Source organism: Mangifera indica, chromosome 3 (genome assembly GCF_011075055.1).
Source record: "Mangifera indica cultivar Alphonso chromosome 3, CATAS_Mindica_2.1, whole genome shotgun sequence".
NCBI classification, from domain to species: domain Eukaryota; kingdom Viridiplantae; phylum Streptophyta; class Magnoliopsida; order Sapindales; family Anacardiaceae; genus Mangifera; species Mangifera indica.
Window position 1 is genome coordinate 15001 of NC_058139.1, and position 13769 is coordinate 28769.

The following is a 13769-nucleotide window of genomic DNA, read 5'->3' on the forward strand; positions in this document are numbered from 1 at the left end:
ACCCTAAACCCTAAACCCTAAACCCTAAACCCTAAACCCTAAACCCTAAACCCTAAACCCTAAACCCTAAACCCTAAACCCTAAACCCTAAACCCTAAACCCTAAACCCTAAACCCTAAACCCTAAACCCTAAACCCTAAACCCTAAACCCTAAACCCTAAACCCTAAACCCTAAACCCTAAACCCTAAACCCTAAACCCTAAACCCTAAACCCTAAACCCTAAACCCTAAACCCTAAACCCTAAACCCTAAACCCTAAACCCTAAACCCTAAACCCTAAACCCTAAACCCTAAACCCTAAACCCTAAACCCTAAACCCTAAACCCTAAACCCTAAACCCTAAACCCTAAACCCTAAACCCTAAACCCTAAACCCTAAACCCTAAACCCTAAACCCTAAACCCTAAACCCTAAACCCTAAACCCTAAACCCTAAACCCTAAACCCTAAACCCTAAACCCTAAACCCTAAACCCTAAACCCTAAACCCTAAACCCTAAACCCTAAACCCTAAACCCTAAACCCTAAACCCTAAACCCTAAACCCTAAACCCTAAACCCTAAACCCTAAACCCTAAACCCTAAACCCTAAACCCTAAAACCCTAAACCCTAAACCCTAAACCCTAAACCCTAAACCCTAAACCCTAAACCCTAAACCCTAAACCCTAAACCCTAAACCCTAAACCCTAAACCCTAAACCCTAAACCCTAAACCCTAAACCCTAAACCCTAAACCCTAAACCCTAAACCCTAAACCCTAAACCCTAAACCCTAAACCCTAAACCCTAAACCCTAAACCCTAAACCCTAAACCCTAAACCCTAAACCCTAAACCCTAAACCCTAAACCCTAAACCCTAAACCCTAAACCCTAAACCCTAAACCCTAAACCCTAAACCCTAAACCCTAAACCCTAAACCCTAAACCCTAAACCCTAAACCCTAAACCCTAAACCCTAAACCCTAAACCCTAAACCCTAAACCCTAAACCCTAAACCCTAAACCCTAAACCCTAAACCCTAAACCCTAAACCCTAAACCCTAAACCCTAAACCCTAAACCCTAAACCCTAAACCCTAAACCCTAAACCCTAAACCCTAAACCCTAAACCCTAAACCCTAAACCCTAAACCCTAAACCCTAAACCCTAAACCCTAAACCCTAAACCCTAAACCCTAAACCCTAAACCCTAAACCCTAAACCCTAAACCCTAAACCCTAAACCCTAAACCCTAAACCCTAAACCCTAAACCCTAAACCCTAAACCCTAAACCCTAAACCCTAAACCCTAAACCCTAAACCCTAAACCCTAAACCCTAAACCCTAAACCCTAAACCCTAAACCCTAAACCCTAAACCCTAAACCCTAAACCCTAAACCCTAAACCCTAAACCCCTAAACCCTAAACCCTAAACCCTAAACCCTAAACCCTAAACCCTAAACCCTAAACCCTAAACCCTAAACCCTAAACCCTAAACCCTAAACCCTAAACCCTAAACCCTAAACCCTAAACCCTAAACCCTAAACCCTAAACCCTAAACCCTAAACCCTAAACCCTAAACCCTAAACCCTAAACCCTAAACCCTAAACCCTAAACCCTAAACCCTAAACCCTAAACCCTAAACCCTAAACCCTAAACCCTAAACCCTAAACCCTAAACCCTAAACCCTAAACCCTAAACCCTAAACCCTAAACCCTAAACCCTAAACCCTAAACCCTAAACCCTAAACCCTAAACCCTAAACCCTAAACCCTAAACCCTAAACCCTAAACCCTAAACCCTAAACCCTAAACCCTAAACCCTAAACCCTAAACCCTAAACCCTAAACCCTAAACCCTAAACCCTAAACCCTAAACCCTAAACCCTAAACCCTAAACCCTAAACCCTAAACCCTAAACCCTAAACCCTAAACCCTAAAACCCTAAACCCTAAACCCTAAACCCTAAACCCTAAACCCTAAACCCTAAACCCTAAACCCTAAACCCTAAACCCTAAACCCTAAACCCTAAACCCTAAACCCTAAACCCTAAACCCTAAACCCTAAACCCCTAAACCCTAAACCCTAAACCCTAAACCCTAAACCCTAAACCCTAAACCCTAAACCCTAAACCCTAAACCCTAAACCCTAAACCCTAAACCCTAAACCCTAAACCCTAAACCCTAAACCCTAAACCCTAAACCCTAAACCCTAAACCCTAAACCCTAAACCCTAAACCCTAAACCCTAAACCCTAAACCCTAAACCCTAAACCCTAAACCCTAAACCCTAAACCCTAAACCCTAAACCCTAAACCCTAAACCCTAAAAACCCTAAACCCTAAACCCTAAACCCTAAACCCTAAACCCTAAACCCTAAACCCTAAACCCTAAACCCTAAACCCTAAACCCTAAACCCTAAACCCTAAACCCTAAACCCTAAACCCTAAACCCTAAACCCTAAACCCTAAAACCCTAAACCCTAAACCCTAAACCCTAAACCCTAAAACCCTAAACCCTAAACCCTAAACCCTAAACCCTAAACCCTAAACCCTAAACCCTAAACCCTAAACCCTAAACCCTAAACCCTAAACCCTAAACCCTAAACCCTAAACCCTAAACCCTAAACCCTAAACCCTAAACCCTAAACCCTAAACCCTAAACCCTAAACCCTAAACCCTAAACCCTAAACCCTAAACCCTAAACCCTAAAACCCTAAACCCTAAACCCTAAACCCTAAACCCTAAACCCTAAACCCTAAACCCTAAACCCTAAACCCTAAACCCTAAACCCTAAACCCTAAACCCTAAACCCTAAACCCTAAACCCTAAACCCTAAACCCTAAACCCTAAACCCTAAACCCTAAACCCTAAACCCTAAACCCTAAACCCTAAACCCTAAACCCTAAACCCTAAACCCTAAACCCTAAACCCTAAACCCTAAACCCTAAACCCCTAAACCCTAAACCCTAAACCCTAAACCCTAAACCCTAAACCCTAAACCCTAAACCCTAAACCCTAAACCCTAAACCCTAAACCCTAAACCCTAAACCCTAAACCCTAAACCCTAAACCCTAAACCCTAAACCCTAAACCCTAAACCCTAAACCCTAAACCCTAAACCCTAAACCCTAAACCCTAAACCCTAAACCCTAAACCCTAAACCCTAAACCCTAAACCCTAAACCCTAAACCCTAAACCCTAAACCCTAAACCCTAAACCCTAAACCCTAAACCCTAAACCCTAAACCCTAAACCCTAAACCCTAAACCCTAAACCCTAAACCCTAAACCCTAAACCCTAAACCCTAAACCCTAAACCCTAAACCCTAAACCCTAAACCCTAAACCCTAAACCCTAAACCCTAAACCCTAAACCCTAAACCCTAAACCCTAAACCCTAAACCCTAAACCCTAAACCCTAAACCCTAAACCCTAAACCCTAAACCCTAAACCCTAAACCCTAAACCCTAAACCCTAAACCCTAAACCCTAAACCCTAAACCCTAAACCCTAAACCCTAAACCCTAAACCCTAAACCCTAAACCCTAAACCCTAAACCCTAAACCCTAAACCCTAAACCCTAAACCCTAAACCCTAAACCCTAAACCCTAAACCCTAAACCCTAAACCCTAAACCCTAAACCCTAAACCCTAAACCCTAAACCCTAAACCCTAAACCCTAAACCCTAAACCCTAAAAAACCCTAAACCCTAAACCCTAAACCCTAAACCCTAAACCCTAAACCCTAAACCCTAAACCCTAAACCCTAAACCCTAAACCCTAAACCCTAAACCCTAAACCCTAAACCCTAAACCCTAAACCCTAAACCCTAAACCCTAAACCCTAAACCCTAAACCCTAAACCCTAAACCCTAAACCCTAAACCCTAAACCCTAAACCCTAAACCCTAAACCCTAAACCCTAAACCCTAAACCCTAAACCCTAAACCCTAAACCCTAAACCCTAAACCCTAAACCCTAAACCCTAAACCCTAAACCCTAAACCCTAAACCCTAAACCCTAAACCCTAAACCCTAAACCCTAAACCCTAAACCCTAAACCCTAAACCCTAAACCCTAAACCCTAAACCCTAAACCCTAAACCCTAAACCCTAAACCCTAAACCCTAAACCCTAAACCCTAAACCCTAAACCCTAAACCCTAAACCCTAAACCCTAAACCCTAAACCCTAAACCCTAAACCCTAAACCCTAAACCCTAAACCCTAAACCCTAAACCCTAAACCCTAAACCCTAAACCCTAAACCCTAAACCCTAAACCCTAAACCCTAAACCCTAAACCCTAAACCCTAAACCCTAAACCCTAAACCCTAAACCCTAAACCCTAAACCCTAAACCCTAAACCCTAAACCCTAAACCCTAAACCCTAAACCCTAAACCCTAAACCCTAAACCCTAAACCCTAAACCCTAAACCCTAAACCCTAAACCCTAAACCCTAAACCCTAAACCCTAAACCCTAAACCCTAAACCCTAAACCCTAAACCCTAAACCCTAAACCCTAAACCCTAAACCCTAAACCCTAAACCCTAAACCCTAAACCCTAAACCCTAAACCCTAAACCCTAAACCCTAAACCCTAAACCCTAAACCCTAAACCCTAAACCCTAAACCCTAAACCCTAAACCCTAAACCCTAAACCCTAAACCCTAAACCCTAAACCCTAAACCCTAAACCCTAAACCCTAAACCCTAAACCCTAAACCCTAAACCCTAAACCCTAAACCCTAAACCCTAAACCCTAAACCCTAAAAACCCTAAACCCTAAACCCTAAACCCTAAACCCTAAACCCTAAACCCTAAACCCTAAACCCTAAACCCTAAACCCTAAACCCTAAACCCTAAACCCTAAACCCTAAACCCTAAACCCTAAACCCTAAACCCTAAACCCTAAACCCTAAACCCTAAACCCTAAACCCTAAACCCTAAACCCTAAACCCTAAACCCTAAACCCTAAACCCTAAACCCTAAACCCTAAACCCTAAACCCTAAACCCTAAACCCTAAACCCTAAACCCTAAACCCTAAACCCTAAACCCTAAACCCTAAACCCTAAACCCTAAACCCTAAACCCTAAACCCTAAACCCTAAACCCTAAACCCTAAACCCTAAACCCTAAACCCTAAACCCTAAACCCTAAACCCTAAACCCTAAACCCTAAACCCTAAACCCTAAACCCTAAACCCTAAACCCTAAACCCTAAACCCTAAACCCTAAACCCTAAACCCTAAACCCTAAACCCTAAACCCTAAACCCTAAACCCTAAACCCTAAACCCTAAACCCTAAACCCTAAAACCCTAAACCCTAAACCCTAAACCCTAAACCCTAAACCCTAAACCCTAAACCCTAAACCCTAAAACCCTAAACCCTAAACCCTAAACCCTAAACCCTAAACCCTAAACCCTAAACCCTAAACCCTAAACCCTAAACCCTAAACCCTAAACCCTAAACCCTAAACCCTAAACCCTAAACCCTAAACCCTAAACCCTAAACCCTAAACCCTAAACCCTAAACCCTAAACCCTAAACCCTAAACCCTAAACCCTAAACCCTAAACCCTAAACCCTAAACCCTAAACCCTAAACCCTAAACCCTAAACCCTAAACCCTAAACCCTAAACCCTAAACCCTAAACCCTAAACCCTAAACCCTAAACCCTAAACCCTAAACCCTAAACCCTAAACCCTAAACCCTAAACCCTAAACCCTAAACCCTAAACCCTAAACCCTAAACCCTAAACCCTAAACCCTAAACCCTAAACCCTAAACCCTAAACCCTAAACCCTAAACCCTAAACCCTAAACCCTAAACCCTAAACCCTAAACCCTAAACCCTAAACCCTAAACCCTAAACCCTAAACCCTAAACCCTAAACCCTAAACCCTAAACCCTAAACCCTAAACCCTAAACCCTAAACCCTAAACCCTAAACCCTAAACCCTAAACCCTAAACCCTAAACCCTAAACCCTAAACCCTAAACCCTAAACCCTAAACCCTAAACCCTAAACCCTAAACCCTAAACCCTAAACCCTAAACCCTAAACCCTAAACCCTAAACCCTAAACCCTAAACCCTAAACCCTAAACCCTAAACCCTAAACCCTAAACCCTAAACCCTAAACCCTAAACCCTAAACCCTAAACCCTAAACCCTAAACCCTAAACCCTAAACCCTAAACCCTAAACCCTAAAACCCTAAACCCTAAACCCTAAACCCTAAACCCTAAACCCTAAACCCTAAACCCTAAACCCTAAACCCTAAACCCTAAACCCTAAACCCTAAACCCTAAACCCTAAACCCTAAACCCTAAACCCTAAACCCTAAACCCTAAACCCTAAACCCTAAACCCTAAACCCTAAACCCTAAACCCTAAACCCTAAACCCTAAACCCTAAACCCTAAACCCTAAACCCTAAACCCTAAACCCTAAACCCTAAACCCTAAACCCTAAACCCTAAACCCTAAACCCTAAACCCTAAACCCTAAACCCTAAACCCTAAACCCTAAACCCTAAACCCTAAACCCTAAACCCTAAACCCTAAACCCTAAACCCTAAACCCTAAACCCTAAACCCTAAACCCTAAACCCTAAACCCTAAACCCTAAACCCTAAACCCTAAAACCCTAAACCCTAAACCCTAAACCCTAAACCCTAAACCCTAAACCCTAAACCCTAAACCCTAAACCCTAAACCCTAAACCCTAAACCCTAAACCCTAAACCCTAAAACCCTAAACCCTAAACCCTAAACCCTAAACCCTAAACCCTAAACCCTAAACCCTAAACCCTTAAACCCTAAACCCTAAACCCTAAACCCTAAACCCCCTGTACCCTATACCCTAACCCTATACCCTATACCCTAAACCCGAAACCCGAAACCCTAAACCCTAAACCCGAAACCCTAAACCCTAAACCCTTGAAACCCTAAACCCTAAACCCTAAACCCTAAACCCTAAACCCTAAACCCTAAACCCTAAATGTAAATTGTAGATCGAATTATCACTATGTTAATCCTAATGTATTAATCAATTCTTGAAAAAGAAAATAGGCTCATTGGAATAACAACTCAAGGATGATGACTTCAATTTATTTTAAATCTTAAGTTGAATAAAAAAAATTGCATCAAATTTTAAGAAGAGAGATGGTAGCAAAATTTATGCAGATTACTTGGTTGAGCTACATTACATGACAAGTCCCAGAACAAAATTAGATTTGAAAATTCTCCTGTTCTTCTCACCCCACCATGCTCCCTACTATCTGTAAAAAGAAACCAGGCATGTCAAAAACCAAACTCAAATGACTATTTCACTAATTCTTTTATATTAGATTAAAAAACACAAAAAGGCCCAATATTAAACAAGAATGATCTAGAGTTTGAGTTGGATGCTAGTCCACTAGTAAACACCACAAGTGTTCACTTGCAAAATGACCAAGCAAGAAAAAAGGGCCTCACTAAAAATATGAGTACGTTTGGAAACAAGCAGTCATGATGATTATAAGCGGGAAAGGAAAAGTTCGGTGGGTAAGAGAAGGGGGGAAGGAAAAGCGGGATAAATTTAGTGATGGATGATAGAAAATGAAATCAGTTTTTCCTTGACTCTCACATTTTGAGAAAAGTTTTTTTATTTTTTTGGTAATAGTATTGTTCAAGTATGATAACAAAAGAATTATGGTGTGTTTAGTTTGATAATATTTGATTACCAAAATTAAAAAATTATCTTAAAGATAGGTTATCTAAAAGAACAACAGATATAAATTATTACTATATTTGATAAAAATTGATTAAATAATTATTATTTTTAGTTAAAGGTAATAAAAAAATACTAATATATTATTTTACTTAAATGTTTTTGTGTATAATTATTTTAAAATATTTTTATATTACTTATTATATTAATTAAAAATAAGATTATTTTTATCTTGAAAATTAATAAATAAGAATATAATTATAATAAAATAAAGATTACTTCAAGAATCTTTAAATATTTAAGATGGAGGTGATAATATGATTATTACTTATATTATTTATTATATTACTATTGATAATAAATAATTATCAAAATCTTTTATTACTTATAAATATTATAAATAAAATAAAGTCTTTAGTTTAAAAATTAGCATATACTGTGTTGATAATACGATGCTAATCACATATTACTTTTTCTCTTTTTTTTTAAATGTTGGGCTGACTGGAAAGAAATAATTGTGCTCTGAATTCAATCAGATATGTAGTATGTGGGTTGTGGCAGCTGGGGCAACTTCTTTATTTCTGGGCTAACTTTGTCAAATTTTGCTCGAAAGATAAGGCCTGTTTATTCCTAAATATGTATCAAGTCTACTACTAACTAACAGAGTGAAGCCCATCACATAATCATTGAAAATGAGAAAATTAGGTATCATATGCTGGAAAAAAAACTTTTAAAATTCCATATTAACAAATTCTCGTTATTTATAATGTGTTAGGTATATAACTACAAATACATAATTATTTTTGTCATTAAGTGATTAAGTAATTTTAAATAAAAGATAAAATAATACCTAATCATATGATAACATATCATTTTTACACTTATTTATATATTCAAAAACGTATATATATAACATTACTTTTATATATATAATACTTTCATTGTAGAGTACTTTTTAGTAAATTAAAAAAAATTATTCTGAAAAAATAATCAGACTAATAATAACAAAACATGATAAGTTGATAAAATTCATTAAAAATTTCGATTGCATAAACATTATTAAATTTAAAATGCATTGGATTTCATGCCTATTTTGAACTTATTTTGGATCTCAAGTTACAACTTCATAAAACTATAAAAATACTCATGAAATAACTAAATTAATAATAATCAATTCAATCAGTCATATAAACTATCACAATAGTTTCATATATTAAATTTCCTGTTAAACAATTGAATCTTGGAATATAAACTATTTAAAATCATTATAAACAGAGAGAGAGAGAGAGAGATTTTACCTAAAAAATTTAAAATAAAAACTTTTGTTTTAGTTACACTATATATGTAGCATTTAAACTCATAAACTTATTTCAAACCTATTTCATCTCAAATGTGAAACGATTAATAAACATATACTTAAATATAATAGTTAAATAAGTTAACTAATATCACACATTTTAGCCCTATTAATCCTTTCAAGTTTGATAGCTAAATGAACAAGTTTTTTGTCAAGGCTCACCCAAGACCCAAATATAGTTTAGTCCAAAACTTTTTTATTTTTTTGCCAAACATTCAAGACTCTAGTTTGTCCGACTCAATTGACAGACCTAATTAAATCAAATTAAGATAAAGACCAAAAGACCATTGGAATATAAATAAGAAAAGGTAAAGAAATAGTAGGAAAGATAATGGTAATGAAAACGGTAAGAGGAATAGGAATTAAAATGATAATGGGAAAAGAAAATGAATGAGAAAGAGAAAGGCAATAAGTATGGAATGGGAATAACTGTGGAAATGATAAAAGTTAATTTCTTGCAGGGTGGAAATGCCACTTTTTAATTTTTAAGGGTTTAGGGTTTAGGTTGTGTTTTAAAATTTTCAATTATGGAAAACGACGAATATGGGCATATATGTAATTTTCTTAAAGTTGTGAGAGCTTTTGATAATTTCAAAACAACGTTGTTTTATAAGTTTTAAGTTTTTAACTAAGGTGAAGTTATTAATTTATGGAGATTTAAGGGTTATTTCCATTTTTAATTAAAATGACATTGTTTTAATAAGTTTAGCTTTTGATAGGGTTAAAATGTCAACTTTCAAGGCACTGAGGTCTCTATGAATCTTTCAAAATTTGGTGTTGTTTTTGATAGTTTTCAAAATAGCATCATTTTAATAAGTTTCAGTGTCTGGCAAGGGTGAAAACACAATTTTTGTTGTTTTAAGGTGTATAATTGTTTTAAAAGTTGGTGATGTTTTTTATATTTTTCAATTTGACCTCGTTTGTATAAATTTGATGTCCTAGTAAGGGCTAAAATGTCAACTTAAGTTTTAAGCTCTACAGTAATGTTTCAAAAGTTTGGGGTGTGTTTGATATTTTTTGAAACAACTTCCTTTTTATAAGCTCCACTGTTTCAGTATTTGACAGGGATGATAATGTCAATTTTAAAAGTTGTGAGATGTGTAAGTTTTTCTAAAGTGGGTGGAGTTTTCAATATTTTTTATAATAACGTCGTTTTGATAAATTTAAGTTATGATATTGGTGAAAATATCAATATTTAACATTTAGAACATATATTTTTCAAAAGTTTTGAGGTGTTTTATAATTAAGATGACATCATTTCAATATTTTTAATTTTTTAACAGTAGTAAAAATTATCAGTTTTGATATATACATAAAATGTTTTAAAAGTTTTTGTTAGGCACCATTTTTTTCAAAGGATTTTGATTCAAACAATTGTGCACAATAGAATAAAACTAGATATCAATATTGCATTGGTGGTTTCTGTCATGATGGGGCTATGTGGTGTGGTTTGGGTCATGGTGTCATGGTTGTGACATCGCAGGTAGTAGTGTAATGGAATATACCCCACCCACTAGGATATAACAATCGCAGTTGTTATAATACAATGAATGTTATGATAGTGGTTTATATGAGTATATTTTTCTTGCATTTGATTACTAAAACTTTTTTTCATCCAGTCATGCTCGACCTTCTCACATGTCATCAAATACTTATGAAATCTTGTTTTCTAACCCCTACATTGTCGACAAATCACAATTTAACAAGTATTACTAGATGTGAATGAATGTGTCCTCAAACTAATCCATAAAATCAAGCATCAAAACAGGCTCTTTAAGCCCTATTAACAGCTGTCAAACTTCATTGGAACTTCCCGATGTGATTCTCGCACAATTCCACCCCGTTTTAAGAAAAAGTTTGCCCCGTTCTTACGTCTGAGCGCAAAGTTACAGCCTCCTGAAGTTTTTGGGCTGATCCAAAGCTCCCATGGGTGTTTTTGATAAGCACTTCTCTGGGAGGTTTTATGATATTATTACTCTTATAAGTAAGTAAGACAGTCCTAATCAACATAGCACAAAAGGTGTTTACTTTTTGGATATTCATCTCCACCAAAACGCTTCATCCACCATCTTCCTCCACCATGTGAGACTACACCATGTCGGCACCACTTTCGGAGTTCGTCTTCTTCCACCATGGAAAGGTTAGCATACCATTTTGTTTTTCTTTTATTTTTTCGATTTCGGTTAAAAAATAGTTTGGGGTTTCCATATGTATTCTTTAATTTTTTGACTTAAATTGATTGATCTCATATTAACACAAATGAGTTCAATCAATTGAAGTCTAAAAATATATAAAAAAAATAAACAATCAGAGAGGATGTGTTTTGCAGTACAAAATATTATTATGTGATATGCCAATTTTCACCTAATTGGACGGTTAGTTTTGGTTTTTTTTTTTTTAAATCTTTATAATCTTCTACAACCCCTTCTGATTAGAATTTGGAATTCAATTGCCACACTTCTGATTCTAAGAAATGTGTGGGTGTAAAAAATATAGTATGCTTAATAATGAATATAAAAAACCAGACATTCAAAAACAAGAAGCGGTTTATAAAACCTAAGCTATGTCGTACTAGTTTTAGTATATCCCACTATGTGAAGGAGGTAAATATATATTATCTGTATTCTTTTATGTTTTTAATTACATTTTTCTATATAGTGGAGCATTTGCTTTTTTGTTGTTAATGTATTTTCAAGTAACTTATCTGGCTGATTTATTCCTTGACAAAAACAAAGATTACGAAGTGGCAATACATGAGGTGCTGTTGACCGCCTCAAAATGTCCTTTTGTAGCAGGTTTATTGCCCTCATTTCCAGAGGATTCATCTAAATCATCCAAATTTTCTTCCATTGGGTCACTCTTTAAGGTATGTATTGATTATATGTTTACTGAATTTCTTTTCTGAAAAAAGAGATCCAAATAGTTGCTTCAATTTTGTCAGAAGATTTATGCTGAATGGTATCATTAATGTGACTATAAATTTTGAACAATAATATTGTCAAAAACGGAGTTATTCATTTTTGCGGGATTCATTATAAAACTTATAGATGGTATAGTATACTCGTCATGCATAGGCTATTCCAAGTTTGTTGATTAACAAATATGCTGCAATTGGCTCTTCAAGCGCAGACAATTAGAAATATAGTTGATTTATTTATTAACTGCAATTGGTTTTTCTTGAATACGCAATTACATTTTTTTTTTTAAAAACTAATATGGGGCCATTGAATTCAAGGGTGCTTTTCGTATTTTGCAAAATGTGGCAAATTTTGATAGCAATTAGATTTTGTTAGGTGTGAAATGTCAATTTTTTAAGTTCTAGGGTGTATATTTAATTTATAAAAAGTTTGGTGGTGTTTCAATCTTTTCCTAAGCGTCATAATTTTGGATGGTGTTACTTTCTAGCATAGGTAAAAATATCAATTTTTTATCCTTTGAGGTAAAGTTGTAATTTTTTAAAATTTTGGGGTGTTTTTTCATAGTTATCGTAACGATGTTCGTTTCATAGCAATTATTTTTTGGTAGGGATAAAATGTCAATTTCTAAAGTTTCAAGGTGAAGTAATTTGAAAAAAGTTTGGGATGTTTATCATTTTTTTTTTTATAATTTCATTGTTTTGGCAAGTGTCCGTCTCTAATAAGGGTGAAAATATCAATTTTTTAAGTTTCACATTGTCTATATAATTTTTCAAATGTTTAGGGATGTTTTTTATAATTTTAAATTGTTATCATTTGTGTAAGATACAGTCTAGCAGGAGCGAAAATTTCAATTTTTAAAGTTTTTAGGTGAACTTGTAATTTTTCATCATTTTTGGGGTGTTTTTGTATTTTAAAAAATGACATCATTTCAGTAGCAATTAATTTCTGAAACAAGCAGAGTTTAGAGAAGAATTTCTTGCTTACTTCTTTACTGATTACTAGAGAATATATACAAGATTACTTCCTATAATTACAAATCTAATTTACAGGGATTAGTGCTAATTTACAAGGAGTTCTAATTACTAATTTACATGAATTACTAAAAGTAAATAGGAAACAAATTAGCAATAATTAATTGTCTAAATAATCAGATTATGATACAGACCTGGAAGAATGGCCAAGCTTTCCAGCTGACTGAAGGTTCCAGCAGTTCACAACAGCTCCTCCAGCAGGTTTTCCAGATACAACCTCCTCCTGCAGTCTCAATGTTCTAGGTTCTCTCCGGCATCAACTCAACTCAATAATCTCCCAATCAATCATTCACAGCCAAGCAAAGGAAGGAGCAATTAGAACTAAGTCATCATTCTCATTTGCATGTAACATATAATTGTAACTGGAAAGATTTCTATTGAATAAAGTCAAGCAGATTTTACTATTTCATTCCATGTCCATGATCACAGAAATTTCAGTATCTTGCTCAAGCTTCGATAATAAGTTTATCAACACAACCAACAAGGATCTCCACAAAACATCAACAAAAACAATAACAACAATAAAAAACAGTAACAGCAATAAAAATAAACTCAGGAATAATGGGTTTTGAGAGCCAGCCCTCTCCAATTCTATTCAGCAACTAAAAAATAACATCCAACATAATCTGCTGCTCATCCATGCTTTTTCCCATTTTATGTGCCGCCTCCTAACCGTCAATGGACCCCACCACTGAAGGCTCTTCTCTGAATTCTGTAAAAGAGGTTTCAATTAATTTCAGCTGCCTGGGTGCTTTGTCCAAACTGCCCTTATCCATTTGGTCTTCCCTTTTGCTCTCAGCTGGGCCATTATC

At 35.9% G+C, this 13769-nt stretch overlaps 1 long non-coding RNA gene across 1 annotated transcript; it reads left to right on the forward strand.

The window, feature by feature from the left end:
• The first annotated feature begins 10719 nt into the window (after positions 1-10719).
• Positions 10720-13366, forward strand: LOC123210967. The gene is made up of 3 exons (XR_006501310.1): positions 10720-11148; positions 11744-11874; positions 13090-13366. It is a non-coding gene; the product is annotated as an uncharacterized LOC123210967 (long non-coding RNA).
• Positions 13367-13769: the final 403 nt, after the last annotated feature.